Source organism: Sitophilus oryzae, unplaced genomic scaffold, assembly GCF_002938485.1.
Source record: "Sitophilus oryzae breed Bouriz unplaced genomic scaffold, Soryzae_2.0 scaffold_1968_pilon_pilon, whole genome shotgun sequence".
NCBI lineage: Eukaryota > Metazoa > Arthropoda > Insecta > Coleoptera > Curculionidae > Sitophilus > Sitophilus oryzae.
Window position 1 is genome coordinate 520,832 of NW_022146688.1, and position 23,392 is coordinate 544,223.

Here is a 23,392-nt window from a genome sequence, read left to right on the forward strand (position 1 = left end):
AGTAGGCTTTCAAGGGCACCGGCTGTAATGCAAAAAAATTCTAGTGTGAGCATCAATTAAAACGAAAATAATATTTGCTATGAGAGATGCAGGATTTTATAACAATTTAAATTATATTTAACCAATATCAACACATTTAATCTATATCTAATAACAATAAAAATAAATAGCAAACCAAGACATGAGGTTTTTCTACAGGTGTTCGACAATATCGACCGTCTTCTGTTATTGACAGACACAGGGGCAGTTTTTGAACATTTCTCGCGGAATTCATAAACTCAATGGGAGTGAAAGATACCCTCTCATAACTGCTAAGTATTTCTAATTCTTGTCTAGATTATACCGAAGAATAAGGAACCTTTATTCTTCCGCAAATATATCCATAGGATTAGATCCATGGGCACTAAGTCAGGCGGCCTCGACAGCCAAAGGCTGGGATCTTGGTTAGCTATTCAATTATTCTTGAAATTGGCTGCAAAAATTTGCTAATAACTTCAGTGTTCAGAGGCGGTCGTCTTGCTGGAAAAATATGTTTTCGAGTTCCATTAAGGGCATATCATCAATAAGGGGTGCAAAGCCTACTAGTTAAAAGTGGCGAACTTTTAAAAATTCTGTATTTCGAAGGGGATTATAACAAAATATCAAGTGTGCTATATTTTTAGAAAGGTAATTTTAAATTATTTTCAGTCAATTAAAAATATAGAGGGTGTCCCAAATAAAAAATCAATTTTTCTGTTGATAACTCTTAAATTATTAATTTTATAAAAATTATACTTAAACCATTAAATTCTACGTAAAAGGGTGCTTTGGAAATATTTTCATAGAAATACAAAATTTTCTATAGCAAAAAAGTTACAGCGATTTGTTAAAAATGCACATTTTTGAAAAACACACCGTAACTCCGAAACGGTAATAGATATTAATGTGCGGTTTTCACCATCATATTTTTGTTGAAAATTGAGCTTCATATTAGTTTTCGTCTATCTCCTATAGAAAAGGGTGTTTCCATTTAAAAGCGTCGAATTTGACCCACCCTGTAAACTAAAAATGAATAAAAGAAAAATTTTATAATAGAGGTATTGAAATTTAGAAAACGTCAATATTTGACGTTTCCATTATTTTACCAAACCGTATCAAACCGATGTTTTTCAGGAACCTTCACCGTAGTTTACCGGTCTGGTTCGCCTGGTTTTGCAATGGAATACAGTCTAAGTATGTGGTATGAAATTATTTAAAAAATACTTTTTCCAAATATGCTAATGAGCCACTCTCGTTCCATTTGAAAAAATTGAGATATGATTAAAAATACGATTGGAGCATTTTCTAACTGGCCAGGACCAATATATTTTTCCAAGGCTCCTTGATTAAGAATTAGTGTTTTTAACTCACTCTAGATTGAAATTTAAAATACGATTTTTTATTAAGCAAAAATGTCAAAAGTTGACATATGATATCATTTCATCATCGAATAAAGTAAAAAAAATACCGAGGGTGCCATTTAAAAATAAAAAGTTGTAGTCATTTCCGGTGAAACAGGAAGTGACCAAAAACAATTATATACGTCAATCAATCCTAATTTATGTCATTTATTAACTTACCAAATCTCGTTTTTTATCTGAAAAAATAAAAAAGTTATAGGGGGTGAGCCACTTTTGAGTCGCACCCGGTATATAGTGTTCTAGGGTTGATTGAAGAAATGAATCACCAAACCAATCCTTTCAATCAACGGCTCTAGTATAAAAAATACATAGTACAGGGTGAGTCTTAAATAATTAATAGCTTAATAGCCCTCTTAATAACTGCTTCCACCTACACGATCCTTGAAAAAAAAATTCAGACGACTGCGATAGCGATTAAAAATAAGTTGTAAAGCATGGGCGTCAAAAGGGCCCCACAAAAAACTGAGCTGGTCGTTCTCGTTGGACAACGCAGAGCAAAGGATCTAAGCACAAAGCTGGATAATTAGTCATAAAACCTCAATATATGGGGATTTGGTTCGACTCGGGCATGCGAATGACCTCACACGTCACAGAAATCAGGGATAAAATGACAGCCATCATACAGCATCTGACAAGAATCACTCCCAATATCGGAGGACCTCGCGCGGAAAGAAGAAAAAAAAACACTTCTGGCTTCGGTAGTTTATTCGACCATACTCTACGCATCGGCAATCTGGGACAGATCGATGCGCCTCAAACATTATGAAAACATGCTAGAAAGGATAAACAGGAAGTTAGCACTCAGGGGTGCATCGGCATACTGCACAAATCCAGCAGTAGCGATACTGTGTCTTGCTAAGATACCTCCGATCAGTCTTCTGACCCATAATCAAATCCGCAACCTAACCAAACATTGGATAAAATGCGACTAGTCTAACACGGACTACGTCACGCAAGCCATGATTCGCCATGGAGTATTTGGCGAGTATCTGCACAGGATTCGCCACAAAACGCATACACAAGAAGAAGTGCTAGCGCCGCGCCGTGCTAAATATTGGAAAGTCAAATTGACGTTTAAATTTGACACTGTTGACAAGTCTACTGCTACTAGCGCCCCCAATATCGCTTGTAGGAACTACAGACTAGATTGTCACGCATGGCGGGAAGTTTAAAAAAATAAAAAATTTTAATTCTTCATTTATTTTTAATTATGACATACATAAAAACACAAAAAATACACCATTTTTTAAAAATGTGTTTAATATCAATATCAAATATACAACAGAAATTAAAAGAATAATGTTACAAGTAGATCAAGAGACAAAATTAATTATAACAAAACTGAAAAAAATGGCATAATAGATGGCTTAGAAATGAAGATATATATCATAATTTTGAAAGTAAAATTATATGGGAAATGTCATCGATCATCATTTTTAAGCCAACTGGACGATTATTTCAAACATACAAGCTGAGTTCGTTCATAGTGCTCTGAGAAATCTAGATAAACAAAGAATAATAAATTAAAAGTATTCCAGGGGAAAAGAGAGGAAAAACCTGTATCGTCTCTGATATCTGTCAGGGTATTGTTGAAAGTGTCATCCTTTTGCTCGAAGTTTTCAGGTCGATCAAGAAGATGCCATTCACAACAATACTTTGCCGTAACATTCACAAATATCAGAGAGAGTACAGGTATTGCCCGTTTTTTCCTCTGGGATGCTTTATATCTGTTGTTCTTTGTTTATCTAGATTTCTCAGAGCATAATGCCGAACACGACTACAGTATATAATAATTTCAATATCCTAAGTGGAAATAAAAAAGATCACCTTTCTGTTTTGTACTATGGTCCCTTTCTTCCGATGGCTCATCTCGTTGATATTTAGGAAGGTATCCATAAAATATATATTTTTCTATCGGTCCTGGGATGAAAAAATATAAAATTCAATTTGATTTGATGATCCTTTTCTGTCACCTAAATTAGGAGAATGACAATGAGAATGTTAAGATGAAAAAAAAATGTGTTTATCAACACTTACCTACACGTTAGGACGAGGAGTTTTATCAAAAACCTATATTTGCCTAAATAATTCATGTATTAAATTTGCAAAGCAAACTGCAGCGTGTAAACAAAAGAAAAAAAATGGCGACAAGTCAACGTCAGCGATCCGACAAGGAGAAAAGTGGTGATCGAATAACAAATTATGGGTCACCAAAAATTGTTTTTGTCTCCTTTCAACGCACACTTTAGAAAGAAAAAGAAATAAACTGTAATACTGAAAGAACGTCAAGGTTTTATCTGTCACTCTTGTCAATAATTTATCGGTAAGGAAGATTCCTAGAAAATCGCTGGTAGTCAAGTTTTGAACCATTGCCAGTTCTCCCATAAGAAGTGTCATCCACCTGGGATCCGCAAAGCTGACTCTCCTACATGCTGGTATTGCGAGGCTAACCATACTCTATTTGAGTGTCATGCGCACGAAGATATACGGGAAAACGCAGAAACAGTATATGGTACGAAGATTACTAGAGTAAACGTCAGAAACCTTCTAACATTATCGAAGCGATTTGCGGCATGTTATGAAGAAAAACGAGAAGGACGAAAAAGGCAAGATTTGGGTATAGACGAGACCAACATAGAAGAATGATAAGTCTCTAATCTCGATGAATTGCCTTGGGCGGTATGACGAGCTTAGAGCACAGACGGCTTTTAGTGGGTAGGCCCTCTCGCATGAGGAAAATCCCCACACTCCGGCCCTAAAAGCGTTTCCCATGTATAAAAAAGGAAGATAGACTGTAGTATTATTTCTTGGACATTAAATTCGTAACAAATGAGGTATCGTTATTCTTTCATAAGATGTATCGGGGCTACGAGTAACGGGTCGAAAAATGAAAAACGCTGCCGCGTCGGGCATAAACCTTACCGAGAAAATGGCTATCGGACCGATAGACCTACACGAATCCGCGTTCCGCGGCGTCTTTAACGAAAAGAATTTGTGCCATTGCCAGTCGGTTCGGTTCTGTTCTGGGAAAATCGCGAATGATGGCGAATTAAGTCGATTGCTGGACGGCATTTGACGAGAATTCGGAATTTTACATTTACTATGTCTAACGACGCAATTTTATTGTTTTGTTATCTCTGTCAATTTAGCTGTCATAAAGACGGAGCTGCAATAATCCCTTCTGAGCTACGTGTCGAGACATCGGTTCATACCGTCGTCGTTTAGGGTGAAATTGATCATAAGAAAATGCTTTTAACCGAGATTGGGTATTTGTGAAAAATGATATTTCTGTAAATAAGTTTTTTCGGTAGATGTTAGTGAGGATAACAACACCAAATAATCAGAGAATTTGATAAAAATATATTAAAGGCCTGGAGCGAACAAAATGTCCTGCTCTCATAATACGTGTGGGGTGTGATTGATCACGTTTTATTTAATGCATTGAATAAGCGTACCTATACCTACATAGAAACTGATTAATATAACCCCTGTCTATTTTAAAGCCATGGTTTAAATTTTATATGATTTTTTAGGATTTGTGGTGAGATTGTTAGTGCGGGTAAGAATGATTAATGAAAGATAATGATTGCTGTGATGTAAAAAAAATACAATATTAGACTTTCAAACTAAATATTTATTTTCTGAATCAAAAACAAGAAAGAAATACCAACAGTTCATTCTTGTTTTACCACAATTGACTCGCAGGGTGAGATTGTTCACGGGGTGAGATTGATCATTCGCTCATCAATCTCGCCCGTACTAATAGTACGAGAGTCACAACGTCGGGAAAACAAGTATTTTAAGACGTCTGGCTCTTTGATATATCTTTTATTATGCTCTCTGGAACAGCATGCGGCCCGTCTGGCTGCCGATACCCGTTGCGTTCACTACTGCGCATCCAAAGAAGATCCTCTATTTTTTACTTAGCGCTTTAAATTCCAGTATTGAATAAAAGTCAAGCAAGTCTCCATTAGCTCGGCGCGTAGAGCCTTCGCCTATGAAGCGAAGGTCAGTGGTTCGATACCGGCTGAGGGTGTAACTTGTTTTTTTTTTCGTTTATATTCTGATAGTAAAGTATTAAATATTTGCTTCACCAAAACGGATGGCGCTTATGGGTTTATGATCCGTAGTGTATATAAGTAGAATTTGATACTTTCATTTGTTTTGAAGGATTATTGTGGTAATTAATTATTAGACAGGTTTAGGATGGTCCGGCTGCTGCGCCGGTAGGTTGCGTTCACTACTGCGCATCACATGTGTACAGGGTGCCGCTGGTACGCATTTTTGTGCGTTTTTTGGGATTTCTCGTTTATAATTTCATTTTAAAGATTTAAACATAATATATAAAAATTAACGTTTTAATGCTTTATTAAGGTAATTTCTGCCTGACTTTCTTCAAAATATTTTTATCAGCTGTTGTTTATTATTTTAATAATCATTTTAATAATACTTTTTTTTAACAGATTGTTATCTAAAAGCTACACAAGTTTATTTTCAGTTCAGTTTGTTAAGATAACGATGGAAAACAAAATTATCTGGTTGAATTAAATTAAATAAAATAATAATACTTTGTAAACAAGATTGAATAATGTTAATGTGTAGAAAATACGCAAATCTAGGGGTAGAATATTTAGTTACATAAAAAACTAGCAAAGTAATATGAAAAAAAACGCATCATTGTATCTCCACTTATAAACGAGAAATCCCAGATATCCCAAATCCCAAAAAACGCACGAAAATGAGACACCTTTACCCATGTGATGCGCAGTAGTGAACGCAACCTACCGGCGCGGCAGCCAGACCATCCTAAACCTTTCTAATAATTAATTACCACAATAATCCTTCAAAACAAATGAAAGTATCAAATTCTACTTATATGCACTACGGATCATAAACCCATACACGCTATCCGTTCTGGCGATAGAAAAGCAAATATTTAATACTTTACTATCAGAATATAAACGAAAAAAAAAGTGGCACCCCCAGCCGGTATTGAACCACTGACCTTCGTTTCATAGGCGAAAGCTCTACGCGCCGAGCTAATGGAGACTTGCTCAATTTTTATTCAATACTAGAATTTAAAGCGCTAAGTAAAAAATAGAGGATCTTCTTTGGATGCGCAGTAGTGAACGCAACGGGTATCGGCAGCCAGACGGGCCTCATGCTGTTCCAGAGAGCATAATAAAAGATATATCAAAGAGCCAGAGGTGGAACTCTGTAACGAAATAGCGATCGGTAGCGATGAAGAATACTGTCGCTTGCCGTTTAGTTTGTACGGCCAAGGTCAGTATTCTTCATCTCTACCGATCGCTATTTAGTTACAGAGTTTCAGCCCAGACGTCTTAAAATACTTTCTCGAAAACGTTACTAGCTCTTAGACTATAAGCGATTAATCTGACCCCTTCGAACAAATTAAAGTATAACCTCATAATTCACGATCGAAAATAACTAAATTTCGGAATATGACTTGCAGAAACATTAACAAATAGCGCCATGTAATCAGTGTGTTCGTTACTATATCACAATTTGATTTACCAATCAAAGTTCTAGAAGTTGTAAATGAAAGCAAAAACAGTTAAACAATTTGAATGTATTTTTAGACAAAAAAGAGCGATTTAACGACGTGACCTGTACACATTCCCTTCGGTCATGTTTCTACTAAACACACTTGGCGGTTTAACATTAAACGAACCGACGCACAGTGCTTCGTCCCATGGACAAAAACCAAAAAAAAAGTTAAAATTTACTAATATCTGAATATGTAATTTTATACTTATAGCAATGTTCAACCATCCTGTATATTATTTTTCATAAACAGCGTTTTTTTGTTAGCAAATATTTTCACTAAAATTAAATTTTACGATCATTATCTTATATCAATGAAAAGAATAACATTCATAGTAGTTCTGTATATGGAGTTAAACGTAAACGAGTTAGTACGTACTTAATTGAAAGCCACTATGAATATTGTTAAACAAGGTATGTACTTTAAATTTATTTCTAAACAAGTTCGTGATTATTTAGTTTTTATTTATTTTTTAAGATGATTCTTAAATGGGTATAAAAATTTCACGTTTTCAAACTTCAAAAAGGCATTAAAAAAAAACATATCAAAACATATCGTATTTATTGAATATTTTTGTTGTCATATTCTTACACTTTTAATTTTTGTATAGTTCACCTGCGTCTGCTTGCGACGAACTTTATTTTATAATACTTTTCAGATGGAGTAAAATTGATAAGCAATGCCGATCTGGTTAATACTTGGCTTGATCATAAGGACAAGAACTCAAAATTATTTGTATTTCAAAAAATGTGTTCTTTATTAGATATTGATGAACCTTCCAGTCAAATGAGACCATTTGAGCCTGAAAAAGCCCACTATTTTGGAGCGAAACGTCGCATAAAAAGGTTTCCATCTTTCAATTTATTATAAATCTTCATACCCAAGAAAACGAAAAAATAATATATTGATATGGTCTATTAAAGAGGTAACTATTAACATCCGAACCCCTCATACCAACAAAAAGAACAGTAACAACGCGAAAAAGTAACATATTAGAAACTGATGTACAGAAATATCATATATGTGAGGATATTTCATCTACCTATGATTTGGATACTATAAATTTGGAAGATTCTGTCAGCAGTGATTCTTCTGAATCAGAGTAGTTACGATCTATGCATTTTGTTATCCTAAAGTAAATTTATAGTATCTTCAGTTTTTTTTAATTAAATATAGCATTAATGTTTCTTTTTCATTAAAGAAAAATATTTTTATCTTATATTGGCTTATATTGTAGGAATCATGTTCTAATGTTATTCCAATTCTTTTTTATCACAGAGATTTATTTAATACTTACACCGTTTTCATACTATAAATTATTATTTCTTTAGATGGAACACAGCTCCCACATTTTTATTATTTATAAGATTTTTTTTCATAGAAGTTGTAAATGAAAGCAAAAACAGTTAAACAATTTGAATGTATTTTTTAGACAAAAAAGAGCGATTTAACGACGTGACCTGTACACATTCCCTTCGGTCATGTTTCTACTAAACACACTTGGCGGTTTAACATTAAACGAACCGACGATTCGCGCGCTACATTTCAATTAATAAAAATGCAACCTAGTGATCAATCTCACCCCCGGAGATCAATTTCACCCCAAACGACGGTACTGTTAATGAGGTTGCAAACATATTGTCTTGTTTTCCCAGTCTTCTTCAAGGACCAAACGAATATTCATAATTTCGGCCATCTTCAACAAGATCAATCACTTTTGCACAATTTTCAACGCTAAGAACCATATTCGATCGTACACAACAATAATCACCAAAGCCACCTCCTCCTTATGAAGAATAACATCAAAAAATAAAGATAATTGAAAAATTGCAAAATGTTTGTGGCAAGTTCATTTTGCTCGATGTGTCGTAATGAGTCAAAAAACAAAATATTCAGGAGACATATGGTTCTGACCGAAAAATATTGTTTTAGGAAAAGTTGCTCACGAAATTATTGCACAGGGTGTTTTAAATATAGAGCATAAAAACAATTCTTCGATTAACTCTGTATATAATAAGTCAAATGCTAAAGTTTATAATAAACTGAGTTTACGAATTAAAGTTGATGTATTTATATACAGTTTGCTAAAAAAATCAAGTAAATAGGTCTAGAAATAAAAAAAAATATAACACACATTTTAAACTAGACCAAAAATTTTTCCGTTGCATTTTTTTGCATCTGAGTGTATTTTTAAACCAATCAAAATGGTTTATTTTGACAGGTCACCATAGCAACTCATGTGTTTTAAGTATCCCAAATTTTTCTTGTGGAATAATTTTAAAGGGTGTTGAATTGTGTAGGGTGGGTGTTATGTAGAAATAAAAAGGCTTACAGATCTAGGAGAAGAGCACCATGCGCTGACCGAATCCTTCTCAATATCTTTGTAGTACGAGAAGCGTGATCGTCTTCGCAACCTTTTTCGCCGAATAGACACGACGCTAGCCGTTAAATTGGCTCCGTTGAATTTATTCAGGAAGCGGAAATCGAGGATTGGCCGTCCCGCTGGAAAACGGCCGTTTCGCGATGACAGGCACGAAAACGAGATCCGTCTCCGTTTTTTCCGTTGCCCGTCTTTTGTTTAGGTCCCTCTCTATCGTGCCCATCGGTGATTTACGGTGTTGTCGGCGCAGGCAGCAGATGACCCGAAGGCAGAAGGGCAGCACACTCGCGGTGTCATTTAAATTGCTAAATATGGCGGAAAATAACGACGATTCTTGGGTAAAGAAAGGATAATACGTTCTTTCTTCTTGTGTAGTTATAAAACAACCGAATAAAAAGCCCTACATATATACTTCGATTATTTTGCCTGGTTTTAATCGAACGGGCAGGACTGTTCTAGGTGTTTCTTAGCTTCAATCTACTGAAGTATTCATTGAGTAGTCTGTATCCTCTCAAAAACCCCGTGACAATCCAACTTACTTAAATATTTTTTTTTTTTAATTTTTCTCGGTCATAAATTCTGAGAAATTTCTTCGAATGTCTTAGACCGTTAGAGGATTCCGTCCCAGGTTACGGATGTAGGTTCCAGGTCTTCTAGGGCCTTCAGTTCTGCTTTAAGTTAGTTATCACTTGGGAAGCAGAACGGTTCTGGGCCAGTACACTGAAAAATTAATTTAGGAATTTAATAACAATATTGATGGTTATTTCTTGCCACAGATTATTGTAGTAAATTTACCATCCGTTCTTTAATTTTACGACTCGTTTTTAAAATCGCAATTAAACACAAACACAACAACCCAAATAAGAACAAACTTTACCTTAACGCAGCATCTTCGAACTACAACTGGTATTCGCCAAGGCGACAGCCTCAGCCCTCTGTTATTCAACACAATCATGGATCAAGTAATAAAAACCGTCAAGAATACTGGATTAGGATATCGAATGGGAATGCATAAAGTAAACATATTATGCTATGCCGATGACGCAGTACTCCTCCAAAGAATGCTACAAGCTTTTAACAGACAGGCAGAAAAACTTACCATGCAAATTTCCACAAATAAGACCAAATGCATGACCATTACAAAGGAGCCTCTACGGTGCAAATTGGTAATAAAAAACAAAACTATTGATCAGATAGTGTCATTCGAATACCTCGGATGCAAAATTACAAGCTCAGGATTCCTGGAAGAAGAAGTAAGGAAACAAGCCAATAAAGCTGCCGCAATATCAGGACATCTTAAATATCCCATATGGAAAAACAAATATTTGAGTACAGAATGTAAGTCAAGAGTGTAGAGCAGAACAGAATGTAATTCAGCTCTGGTTTCCGCACCGGTCGTATGCAGGTTTTGTATATACAAAACCTGCATACGACCAGTGATGACATATGGTGCGGAAACCAGAGCTGAAACATCAGTAACAAAGAGAATCCTACGAACTACTGAAATTAAGACCTTAAGAATGATAACTGGATACACATTGAGGGACAGACAGAGAAATGTAGACATAAGAGAAAAGTGCCAAACAAACGACGTTGTCAGATGGATAAGGCAGAGAAGAAGAGAATGGAACCGGCATGTCAATAGAATGGGCCCCGACGAATGGCCATAATAATTCGCAACAACGTACCGGCAGAAGACCTACTGGACGACCACCTAAACGTTGGCAAGACAGTTGGCAGTCAACCTCGCAAGAGTTGCTTAGACGAGGAGGAAACCGGAACTAAACAGGCGATACGCCTTCTAAAAGAAGAAGAAGAAGAAGAAGTTTTTAAAATCGCTCTATGGCTAATTTGTGGCATATACCTATGTAAATATGTTATAATATAATCTTTATATTCACCAATATTCTTTGTGAATTTAAAATGTCAAAGCGAATGACAATGTCAGGAAATAAACTCGGAAATAAATAAATAAATGCGGCAACTTGACATTTCTTACAGCAGAGCTGCCTCCCGAATCCCCAGCGCGTAATTTAAATTCCAGTTAGTTAGCCCGGCGCCGAATATGTCCATGGTTGGCGACAATTAATTTAAAAATCGCGCCCTCGATGACGTAACTATAACAATGACGTAGTTTATTTGATATGAACCGTATAACACTTTAAACAACGAAAAAATTCTTCGTTGCGTTTTTTTTGCATCTCAGTGTAACTGGTGTAATTCTTATATTTGGTATTTCTTATAGTTTCCGAAATTCTAATGGTCACCCTCTAATTTGGAACACCCTGTACAAAGAAACATGAAAAAATAACAACACGCGCGTTATCTTTTTTGAATATTATTATGTTCGACGGCATTGCAAACACCGCGCATCATAAAATATTCAGAAATATGTAATCGGGAGAATCTCTGGTCAAATTTCTGCGCAATTGTAGATGCGGCGGGCACAATAATCTCGATTATTCCAGATTTATCATGCAAATATTCCGACCCAATTAGAAAAACATTCTCGTTGCGAACCTGTTCGTTCGATCGGTCCCCATAGACAAAGCCGATCGAACGCATCTTCGCCAGAAATAGCAATTTAACAACTTAATACAAACCGGATAATAAAGAACGTTTAACAAAGTCGCTTTTTTCCGCTTTACTCTCAGCGGCGACTCGTTGGGGTATTTACTTCGGAATACAACAAATCTTTAACAAGGCTTTAACTGAAAGTAAGTACCCATACAGCACATCAAATCACATTTACGATGTGTTTACATTATTAGATGTAGACACAGGGTGACACAATTCCCCCGATGTAAATATGCTACGTTTACACATTGTAGTTCAACACGTATGCGCACAGGTTAAACGTCCGCCTCACAGTGTAGCCACAGTATAGCATTAACGTATACACAAAGTAACGAATACACAGTGTGCCTTAGGATACACAGTGCTTGTGTATTACGTTTAAACTCTGTTTACACATTGCAGTTGTGACTACTGCGTGTATACGTATGTATTTTGCTTCGTATATACATCTTGTGCTAGATAAAACTACTTCTTATGAACGAATTTAGGAAATAATACAAATTTTGATGCCTAACTTTTCGTTCTTTTTAAGAAATATTTATTAAATGATACCAATTATATTTTTTTAGAACGAAAATTAGGAAGGCAAAACTTTGTATTTTCCAAAAGTATCACGATGGTAAGTTCAAGAGAAGTAGCCTTAAAATTGTTCCATTTTTGTTTTGTCTTAAATGTACCATTTTTTTTCCATAAAATGGATTAAGTGGTTAAAAATAAAATTCTTATATTTTTTTATATCATGGAACGCAATAGCGCAAATAACACAATAATAATAATTATTTACACTGCAGAAACCAAAAGTAAGAAAACACTGTAAAAAAACAGAATTTGTATCAAAATGTATTAAAAATATAAGTACCTAGTATAACAACATACTAAAATGATAAACACTGGTATATCGCCACGATTTGGTGGACCTCGTTTAGTCATTTTTTCTCTTTTTTCCTTCAACCAGTTGGTTTGTTAGCATACTCATTCATCGAGATTAACAATCTCAGATTGACAATCTCAACCTTAAATTTTATATGAAACTGATTATTGAATATTAAACATACCTGTATATTGATCCATCAATAACTTACCGAATATCAGTGTAAGAAGTTCTTTGAAGTGTTTAAATCTTTCTTTCTCTGGTCCATTTAGATTTTTATTATTTCCAAATTAAAAAAAATTATATTGCAGAGTTAACCTCTTTATCATTATACGATTTATTTTCATTCATTGGAGTCAAAATTTGGTAAATTGGGTATCGAGTAAGGGAAGAGTCGCTGCTATAATATTAATAATACTCTTAGGAAGGTGTAACAAGGTAATTAAAAACTTGTGCTTACCTTAAAATCTCTTTTAAACTACACACAAACAGAACATTTATATAGAGCTTCCGAATGATAAAACAATAATGGCTGCTAACACATACCACTCCTAGAAAGGAGGAAGGAGAGAGAACACATAAGATACACTTGGTTGGTGTGTATACGCTGAGGCTATCCGCGCATGCGCACACCTTCATTTCATGCTAGAATGTAGACACAACAGTACACTATTACAAAGTGTCTATATAGAAATTTATATTATGTGTATACGTCACATTTTTACAAGGTGTGTACTATAGGCACAACTATGATACGAATTATCACACATACATATGACATATACATTGTATGTCTCATATACCGACGTCAGATTTCATCATTTTAATAATTATTTGTTACGTTACAAAAACTCTTTAGAATCTTGAGTGCATACGGTATACAACTAGTAAACACTGTATCACACAATTCTATCAATATAAACCTGCGTGTATCTCATATGTACATGTTAGAAATAGATGAATACTTAGGTTCACTTTAACATAGTTGGTTTCTCATGTGTCTCCTTTGTAGAAACGTAATTTCATTTGGACGTGCTGTATGGGTACACTGATAAAAAAGATAGACTTGAACCAAAGTCGTCATCGTTCTTGCAAAAAAAAATGAGTGGCAAGAGAATTTATTTTAGCGTAAAAGAAAATATTTTGCCTGAAGAAAAACTCTCTTAACTCAAGAAAACTTGTTCTCTTGAAAAATTCGAAAATTTCTCTTGAATCTATTTTCATTCAACCAAGTGCAAGTTACTTTGTTTTAAGATAATAACAAAAATACGCTAGGAAGTACTTCATTCAAGAAACATGGCCATTTTTCCAATAGCTAAATACTCTTTTGATGAAAAATAATGACACGCAAAGACGATGACGAAGGAAGGTGCCTATATATACAATCAGTCGGCAGTCCGATCAGTCTCACATCGCATTTCCTAGGTCGCACATCATAGTACCTACGGGTTTTGTTGCTTGGAATTTTCCACTTGGAATTTTGCATAATTTGCTTTTTAAACGCATATCGTATATCAAATTAGTGATCGTTATTAACATGCATCTGTCATTTTTTATGGACAAATTTTAGGATATATGGATTCTTTAAAGGAGTTTCTGAAAAAAATGGAAATTAGAGCATTTATTTGCTATATTTGAAGGTAAGGGACATTTACCTAATGCACCTGTTTAGATAATGCATGCGTGACTATAGATAGAATAAGAATATAGGTATCGATTTTTTTTATGCAAATATTTAAACAAAGTGTGACCAAAGCTTATAATTTTAATAATTTGTTTGCTTTACTTTGATTAATCGTGATGTAACATTTTTTTTGTAATTTGTAGAGTGATGAACTACCCCAAAAAATACCAAGGAGTGAAGAAGCAGAAATAACTACCAACTATCGAGGAAAATAATATCACTTTACTTACTACAGACTAAGAAAACCTAAATTTATCAGAAAATAATAGACCTCGTAATATGACCTGTATATGATGTATAGACTTCTCTTAGATCAAAATAAATTTTAGTTGAGTCAATGGTATTCGCTATTGGTTTAAGAAAAGTGTCTCTTTAATCAAGAAATATCCCTTTTCAATCAAGAATTTTTGCATTAATCCAAGAGACTACTGTTCTTGTAGCAAGAACTTCTTTGCATATTAATTTTGGGTCAAGAGTAAAATACTTTGGACAGATAGATTCTTCTATTCTCTAAACTAATTTTTAAAAGCTTATGAAAAGATAGTTAATGCTTTGGGCAAAGAAACGTCGTTCTTGGCCCTATTGAATAGCGCCAATCTTTTGGGTCAAAGTCATATTCATTTCGACTGAGAGATCCTTTTTTTCAGTGTGTATATAACAGTAGAATTTTGCGTAAAATACAATCATAGATAAATGAAACATGTTTAGATTGGAAAGTCTTCGTAAAGACAACGTAAACACTATTTGGCGCTATATCTTGCAACGGTCGCGACCCAAAGTTTTTGAAAATTTCGCAGCGGTTCGGCTTTTTCCGGAATTATGTCGCCAAATATGATTTATTCAAATGTATAATTATTTTCTTTTAATTTTATAAATAAAATACCTACAGTATGTTGCAAACAAGAAACTTTATCTTTTTATAAGGACGTGTATGAAATACCTATGAAACATTGAAAACCGACTTTATGCCACGATCCACGATGGTTTTTGTAGTTCACAGTTTACCGCACAGCTTTTTAAGTTTTGAATGCCACTTTTTCACAATTATCACGGATTTGAGTAAATAAAACTTAAATTAAATTCACAAGATAGCAATAACTACTTATCGCAATTTTTTCAATGAGAGCGGTTTAGATTTTGAAACATTTTATAATTTTTGAAGATTCTAACTTTGACAAGAGATATGGACAAACAAAAAATATTTCTATTTTGTTTGCGGTTGTTCTTAGCAACCGCTATAGCAGCGCCAGATCGCGTAAACGGTAGCGACCCAAAATTTTGACGGGCATTCCAATCTAAATTTATTTCCTTTATCTAATGCAATGAGTATAAAATATTATTACACAATTATGTCTAATGGCATCAGCTAACTGTCATCAGGTACTATTGTTGGTTTGAAGTTTGATTTTATGTACTCCTACTGCCATTACTCGCTGACGAGTATTTGACACGCATCAGAGATGGTTACGCAAGACGTTTCCTGTCATGAGCTTTTCTGTGACTGAAAAGCCCGATACATGATGTTATCTCTCTTCCGCACTCCGAACATTCAAAAATCTTATTACTTTGTCTGTGACTTTGTTGCCTCTTTACTTTTTGGTTGTCGTTATTAACTGAATTTACAATTCTCCTCCATTGCGTTCTATTGTGCGCTATTTCCTCCCACTGATGCTGCATACTTATCCCATTTAAGTTTTCGTGAAAAACATCTTTGTATCCTTTGAGTTGTCCACCCGGTTTCCTCTTACCATCTACAAGTTCACCGTAAAGAAGAGATTTCGGTAGGCAGTTTTCTTGCATCCTGCATACGTGGCCAGCCCATCTTAAGCGAGATTTAGTAATCATGACTTCAGCGCTCTCGCAGCTTGCTTTTTCAAGGACTGACACGTTTGAGACGTGGTGGTACCATTTGATTCTTAACAGTTGTCTAAGGTGTCTCTGTTGCAACTTGTTTAATGCGCTCGTGTGCCGGCGGTACGGTACCCAGGTTTCGCTTCCATATAACATAGTGGGGATTATTACTGCTCGATACACTGCAAGTTTCGTTTTTGTGCTCAAGTCATGATTGTAGAAGACCCTGTCTTTTAATTTCCAGAACGCTCTTAAGGCGCTGCTGATTCTGTGTTGAATTTCAGAGTCGATATTTGCCTTTTCCGAAATCAAATTGCCGAGGTAATTAAATTCCGATACATATTCCAATAGTTCTTCTCCGATTTTTATAGCGCTGTTATGATTTTCCGGGGGAGTGCACATGATTTTTGTTTTATCGATGTTTAGTTTACGGCCCAAAGTCTCGTATGCCCAGGTATATGTGTTCAGCATATATTTGCTACTAGAGCGCAGTCATCAGCGTATTGGAGTTCTGCAATGAATTTTACACGTGTTTTCGCCCTGAGTCTTTTTATATTGAACAGACCGCCGTCATATCTGTATCTAACACCCATTCCTCTTTCTGCAGTTTGCTGTCCACTATAATAGAGAGCGCGCCATAAATTTGTTAAATAGGAGAGGAGCTAGGACACATCCCTACCTAACTCCTGTATTTGTCAGGAAGGGATCGCTCAATTTTATGTAATCTCACTTTATCAGAATGTCTTCTTCTTCTTGCGGTGCCGTGCCTGTCTTCAGGCGTTGGCGATCTCCATGACTATTTCGTGGAAGAGTTCTCTATCTTCTTCTACATGAAACAGCCTCTCCACTCCCAGACCGGTCCGGAACGTCAACAAACTAAATAGTTACTTAATATTTTACATCGTTTTTTTTTCTTTTATTTCTTGTGTTCTACTTCTGATGATGACTATTAGATATATGGATTTTCTATAAAAGAGCCAATTATGGAAAATTCATTTTCTTCGCTTCCAATGACAGTTTCTGACAAATACTGCTATATTTTGCTTGATAAAACAATGAATACTTACTTATTAAACTATTGTAGGTAAATTTAAGTTAACTGCTAAAAATTTAAATAATAAAGTCCATAAACTAATGTCGATTTGAATAGTTACTAACTGTCACCAGAAAATTACCATGACGACACCAGCTATGGATCTGCTCAAATTAACAGTATTCATCATCATCATCATCATCATCATCATCATTTTCAGCTTATTCAACCATTTCCGATTATGGTGTATTCTCTCTCACATATTTGGCTACTCTCTTTGTACTTGTATTACTTGTACTTTGGGCCCATTGTTGTCTATTGTTGGTTATGCGAATCCAAGTTATCCCTGCTAATTTCCTAATATCATGATCCCATCTCAGGTTTGGTCTTCCTCTAGGTCTCTTGATTCCTCGTGGGTACCATGCTGTAACTTTTTTGACCCATCTGTGGTCCGTCCGTCTTGCTAGGTGTCCTGCTCATTGCCACCTGAGAGGTTTGATTCTGTATATGACATCTATTATCTGGGTCTTTTGTCGTATCCACTCTATTCTTTTACGGTTTTGCTTGCGGTTATTCCCAGCATATTTCGTTCCATTGAATAAAAATAAAATGTATTTATAATATTGCAGTTTTCTTATAATGTCCGTTTTAACTATCCAGGTTTCCAGGTTTCACATGTATAGGTCATAACTGGTAGTACACATTGGTCGAATGGTTTCGTCTTTAGATAAATTGGCATTCTAGATTTGAATATGATTGAGTTTCTTCCATAAAACTTAATAGTATTATTACAACAAATTAATTTTTCGAACAGAGCATGCATATTCGATATATCGATATTTCCCTGCATAGTTCCTTAACCACGCCAAAATCTCGATATGTGCTTGACCTACGGCAATAGACTGGTGCAGGGCGGCGAGCGGCCGGCAGGAGCAGCGGTGCCAGCAGCAGCAGGCCGGGCCGGTCGACCGACAACTTTTTAAAACAATGGGGCCGTTCTGGCGAAAAAAGTCGGGGCCGTATTTCACTATGTCGCGCTGCAGGCCGACCTTGAATCGCCTTTGAATAAGACGAAGCCAGTGTTGTTGCTTTTAGTGGTATACAAACTGAAATTTGTAGCGATTTTTCAATTGGGTTTAGAACGTCCACTTATGTTTCATATTTTTTTTCATCTCATATCAAATATTATATCCCACATAATTTTATGCAACAGTTGTATTAGAATTTTTAGAAGAGGTGTTAAAGTTTCACTTTTGTCTAGAAGTTTGTTTTATTTAGAATTGGCAATTAAAAGTTATTTAAAGACCTATTATCACGTATGGTGTAGTTGCCTGGTGGCAGAAAGCCAACCAAACAACGGCAAAGAATAAATTGTCAAAATTACAACGACAAGCATGCTTAGCGGTGACTAGTGCCTTTCATTCTACGCCGTCAAAAGCTATGGAAACCCTACTCGACTTACCTCATCTTCAAGTTCTTTTGGATAGAAAAGCGAGATGAGCTACATATAGGTTTCTTTTTTCTAGAAAGTCAAGGAACAATCATGTTCATACAAAACCGACTAGTAGACGAACTACAATCGGCTGAGATTCTGGGAATGGTCTCGGATCTCACACCACCAGTCCAACTCTTGACACGCACCTACAACGTCCTGTTTCCGAATAGGGACGAATGGGATAAGCCGAGAAACGGCTATTACGTGCGGAAATGTATTGGTACACGGACGGCTCCAAAAACAATAAAGGATCTGGCGCAGGAATTTACTGCAGCAGTTTAAAGACGGATACCACAGTCTTGTAAAACACAGCACAATTTTCTAAGCTGGGCTATATGCTATTGAAACCTGTGTGCAACTGCTGGTAGAACAGAAATACACCGGGAAATAAATAAGCATATTTTCAAATAGTCAAGCCGCGTTTCATAATGCACTTGAGGCAACGAAAAGCACGTCTATGACGATTCATCATTGTAAGAAACTACTCAATATGTTAGGAGATAGGAACAAAGTGTCGCTAATATGGATACCGGGACATGTCGGCCTAGAGGGAAATGAACGTGCTGATTCCCTCGCCAAAACTGGTGCAAGCTCGCCATTTGTGGGCCCAGAACCGACACTTAGCGTGCCAAAAATCTCGCAAGAGACAGGCTCTGTGAATGGGTTAGGGGTGCGACGTTTCTGGACTGGAATGACAGTCCCGGAATAGAAAATGCCAAGAAAATCCTAGCAGGGCCATCCAAACATAGAACAGGATAACTCCCAAAGGCTGGTAGGAATGGAGCGCGTACACTCACTGTAATGTACACGGGCCACTGCCGGCTGAGATCACATCACCTACAGAGGTGAATATCCCTACCTACTACTGGTGGAAGACGCCGAATGCCGAATGTATGGAAGAATAGGCAACTGCCTAGCTACGTTGAAACACCGGTTCCCATTAGAACACCGAAGTTAAGCGACCGGTTCGAAACTCTGTATCGTGCTGTTGTCCAAGGGAAACGTGTAAAATCTATTGATACACACTGCTCATTCACGCCGGTTCGAGGCCAGATGAGATCGGATATCTCGTGAGTAAGAGTTGATTTAGACACTTCCTAAGTCGGTAGGCCATTGACCATGATATGGCCGAAGACCGCGGTTCGGATTCCGCGTATACAAAGTAGACCCCGTCCAGATTAGCCCTGGCAGCAAAAAGAAGACGTTAACTGAAATCTTTACTTTACATTCTGTATGAAAGATGACGAAACAATGAAGCACGTTATGTGTACCTGCCCCGCTGGGGGCAGAACCAGGTTTGAGATGTTTGGCAAACCCATGCTAGACCTATCAGACCTAGGAGACATATCACCCTCGGACATAACGACCTATGTCAAAAGATTGCACCACACGGTATATTGTATCTCTCATAATGTAGCCCAACTTAAGTATGTAACTAAGACATTAGTTATGAGGGGGGAGAGGATATTAATAGATATTAATATAGTTGACTTATAAATTCCGGTTCATCAATACCGTTCTAATTTTATTCAAAACGTGTAAAAATATAATGTAAGGTCGACTGAATATTTCGTTGGTTTTATTTTACATTGATTTTCTGACAGTGGGTTATGGACAGATAAAGACAAAAATTTCGGAAATTTTTATTTTTGATATGTACCTACAACTACGATCAGATAATATTCAAAAATAAATAATAAATATCTATGTCAAAAAGTAATTTAAAGCTATTGTTTAGTTAGGTTAGGCAAAGTGGATTTCCATTTCCTATTTAAAGTCATAACCGCCATACTGTATTCTTTACTGGTTTTTAAATCTGAGGTCAGATCACGTCCCAAAAATTTGGTATGCAAACCTCCATTCTATTCTGTTCTAGCTTGTATGGTATGATATATAGCGATAGAAGTGTCTTTCTGGCGAGTGTTTATCTAAAACACAGCCGTCCTTGAAGTCATTGTTGCCTATTCAGATGTCAGCCGAACGGGACGAGGCAAAAAGATCGTCCGCTAGAATAAGGACGCCGTAAAAACTGACGAGAAAGAAAATAAAAAAGAGACTACGGTCGCTTTGCCATGTTGGGCCGAGACAGTCAATAGGACATTGCATGTGAATGGTTAGGTGGTATATATATTTAAAAGTTTATTAATACATACATTTATTGAATTATTTTTATTATTGTTGGATTCATAATCATGTATAAAGGATAGATTCACCGTATATTAGGTTCGCTGACGACATAGTCCTGAAGAACTACAAGCCCAAATTAACGAACTAAATACAGCCAGAAGTAAAGTAGGTCTAAAAATAAATTTAGCAAAAACTAAAGTAATGTACAACTAAGTAGTAGACAGAAAAGACATTCTAATAAATCACACAACACTGAAAATAGTAGAAGAATATATACAGGGTGTCCAAATATTTCGTGGACATCAAACTACTACGTATTTTTGGAATCAAAAGAAATTTATTGGACATAAATTACCTCTATATAAAAGTGCTTCGTTTCTGCGCTAGAGGGTATCAAACTTTAATAAAATAAACACATTTTTTCAGGACCTAATGACTATATTTATTCATGATGGACTTTGATGGTAAATAACATTGTAGAATTTTAACAATTATAGTGGTTATATGTCAAAGAAAGTATGTAATGTTAAAAATAGTACTAAATATATTTAATGAAAAAGACCATAGAAAAATATAATATAGGCCATAGAAAATATATAAAAGGCAGCATTACTTTAATTAATTTGTTAAATTTTTATACGATATTAAATCTGAGATGTTGCAACCCGTAGATTCTAGAATCTATGTTCGGTTATTCATCTGTCAAAATCACGCAATAATAATATATATAGAAAGTAACACTATTACAAAATATGTTCGTAATGAACCTAAAGATATAACCAGGTCCGTAAATAATAAATTGACATATATCTTATAATAACCACTATATCAGCAAATTATTCGAGATGTACTTTATTGTTTTAAAATTCAAAATGTTGCAAATCTAAAACCAGAACTTAAAATTAAACTTAGCTGCTTGTTCTTGAGCCAATCCTGCTTCAAACAATAAGAGCGTGAGGTGGGCTTGTATCTCTGTACTGTCTCTCGGCTATACTGTTGGCCAATACAACAAGAGAGGTCAGGATGAGGACACCATGAACCAATACAGCCGTAACTATCGACTAGGCTTAAAAATAGCAGCAAAGCAGCATGGGGCTTACGCTACATCCATACTGAGGCATTCTATACATAAGATAAATTATCCCTACATGGGACACTCGTCCAGAAGACATCCGTACATAGGAAATCTGTACATGGAAACACTACCCGTACCTTGGACCCTAAAAATATGAAACTCGTGTTTAAAACCTACCAAGGTGTAATAAACACAATAAACCCACCTCGAAATACTTCCGAGGGCTCAATAATAAACAAAGGAACTGTCCTTCCTTCTATTTAACATTCTGGAGGACAGCAGCAAAAGAACACCAACGTGTCAGCAAAATACAAATACGAGTTAAGTTGGGCTAATCCAAAACTCTACCCTAAAAATACGCAGTAATAATAGCGAATCTAAAAAAGATAATATTTCATCTTTACCTGTAGCTTCGAAATAGCAGCTGATGCAGATTATGCAGCAAGTTTTAAATAATTACCATTCCTCAAAGCCGGGTTACTGATGGCGACAACCGGCAAACCCAAAAGTGACGCTACCTCGCGGAGAGCGAAACCTTGAAAATAAATAATGTCCACAGAGCAGCGCAGTATTGTCGACTTGAGAACGTTAGAACTACACCAAGCGTTTCAAATAAATTATCAGGCCTGAGCGATACGGAATCCAGTGATGATACGCCAGACATCATATATCATATACAGGGTCCGGCAATAGTGCGTCGGGCATCTGTAGCTCCTAGAATAAAAAACTTGAGAATTTTGTTTAAGTGCAAACCTAAAGTATGTACCAGGATGTATTTCAGGAAAATATTTTAACTTCTATAGGGTGGCTCAAAAAAGTGTGAGTGTACCAGTCATTACCTATGCATGCGAAACCTGGACATTTGAAACAGATTAGACATTATAAGGAAACTGCAGATGGCACAACGCTCAATGGAGTGAAATATGACAGTAATAACCAAGAAAGACCGTAAGAGAATACAGTGGATACGATAACAGGATCCAAGTAATAGCTAGATGTCAGCCACATAATCAAATCCCCCAAGTCGCACTGGACAGGATACCTTGTAAGCTGGAAGGACAATAGACGGACCACAAGGAATTAATAGACTTAGAAGAAGACCAAACTTCAGACAACTACAAAGAGACTATTTAAATATATATTGGAAATGGTTCGATAAGCTAAAAATGATGATGATGATGACAGCGATTTTCACATTTCACAAAGAAGTTATGTTTCATAAAGCTGCTGCATATAAAGGTAAACTTTATTAATCAGTACTGTACTGCAAAACTGAATGTGCACTAAAACAGCA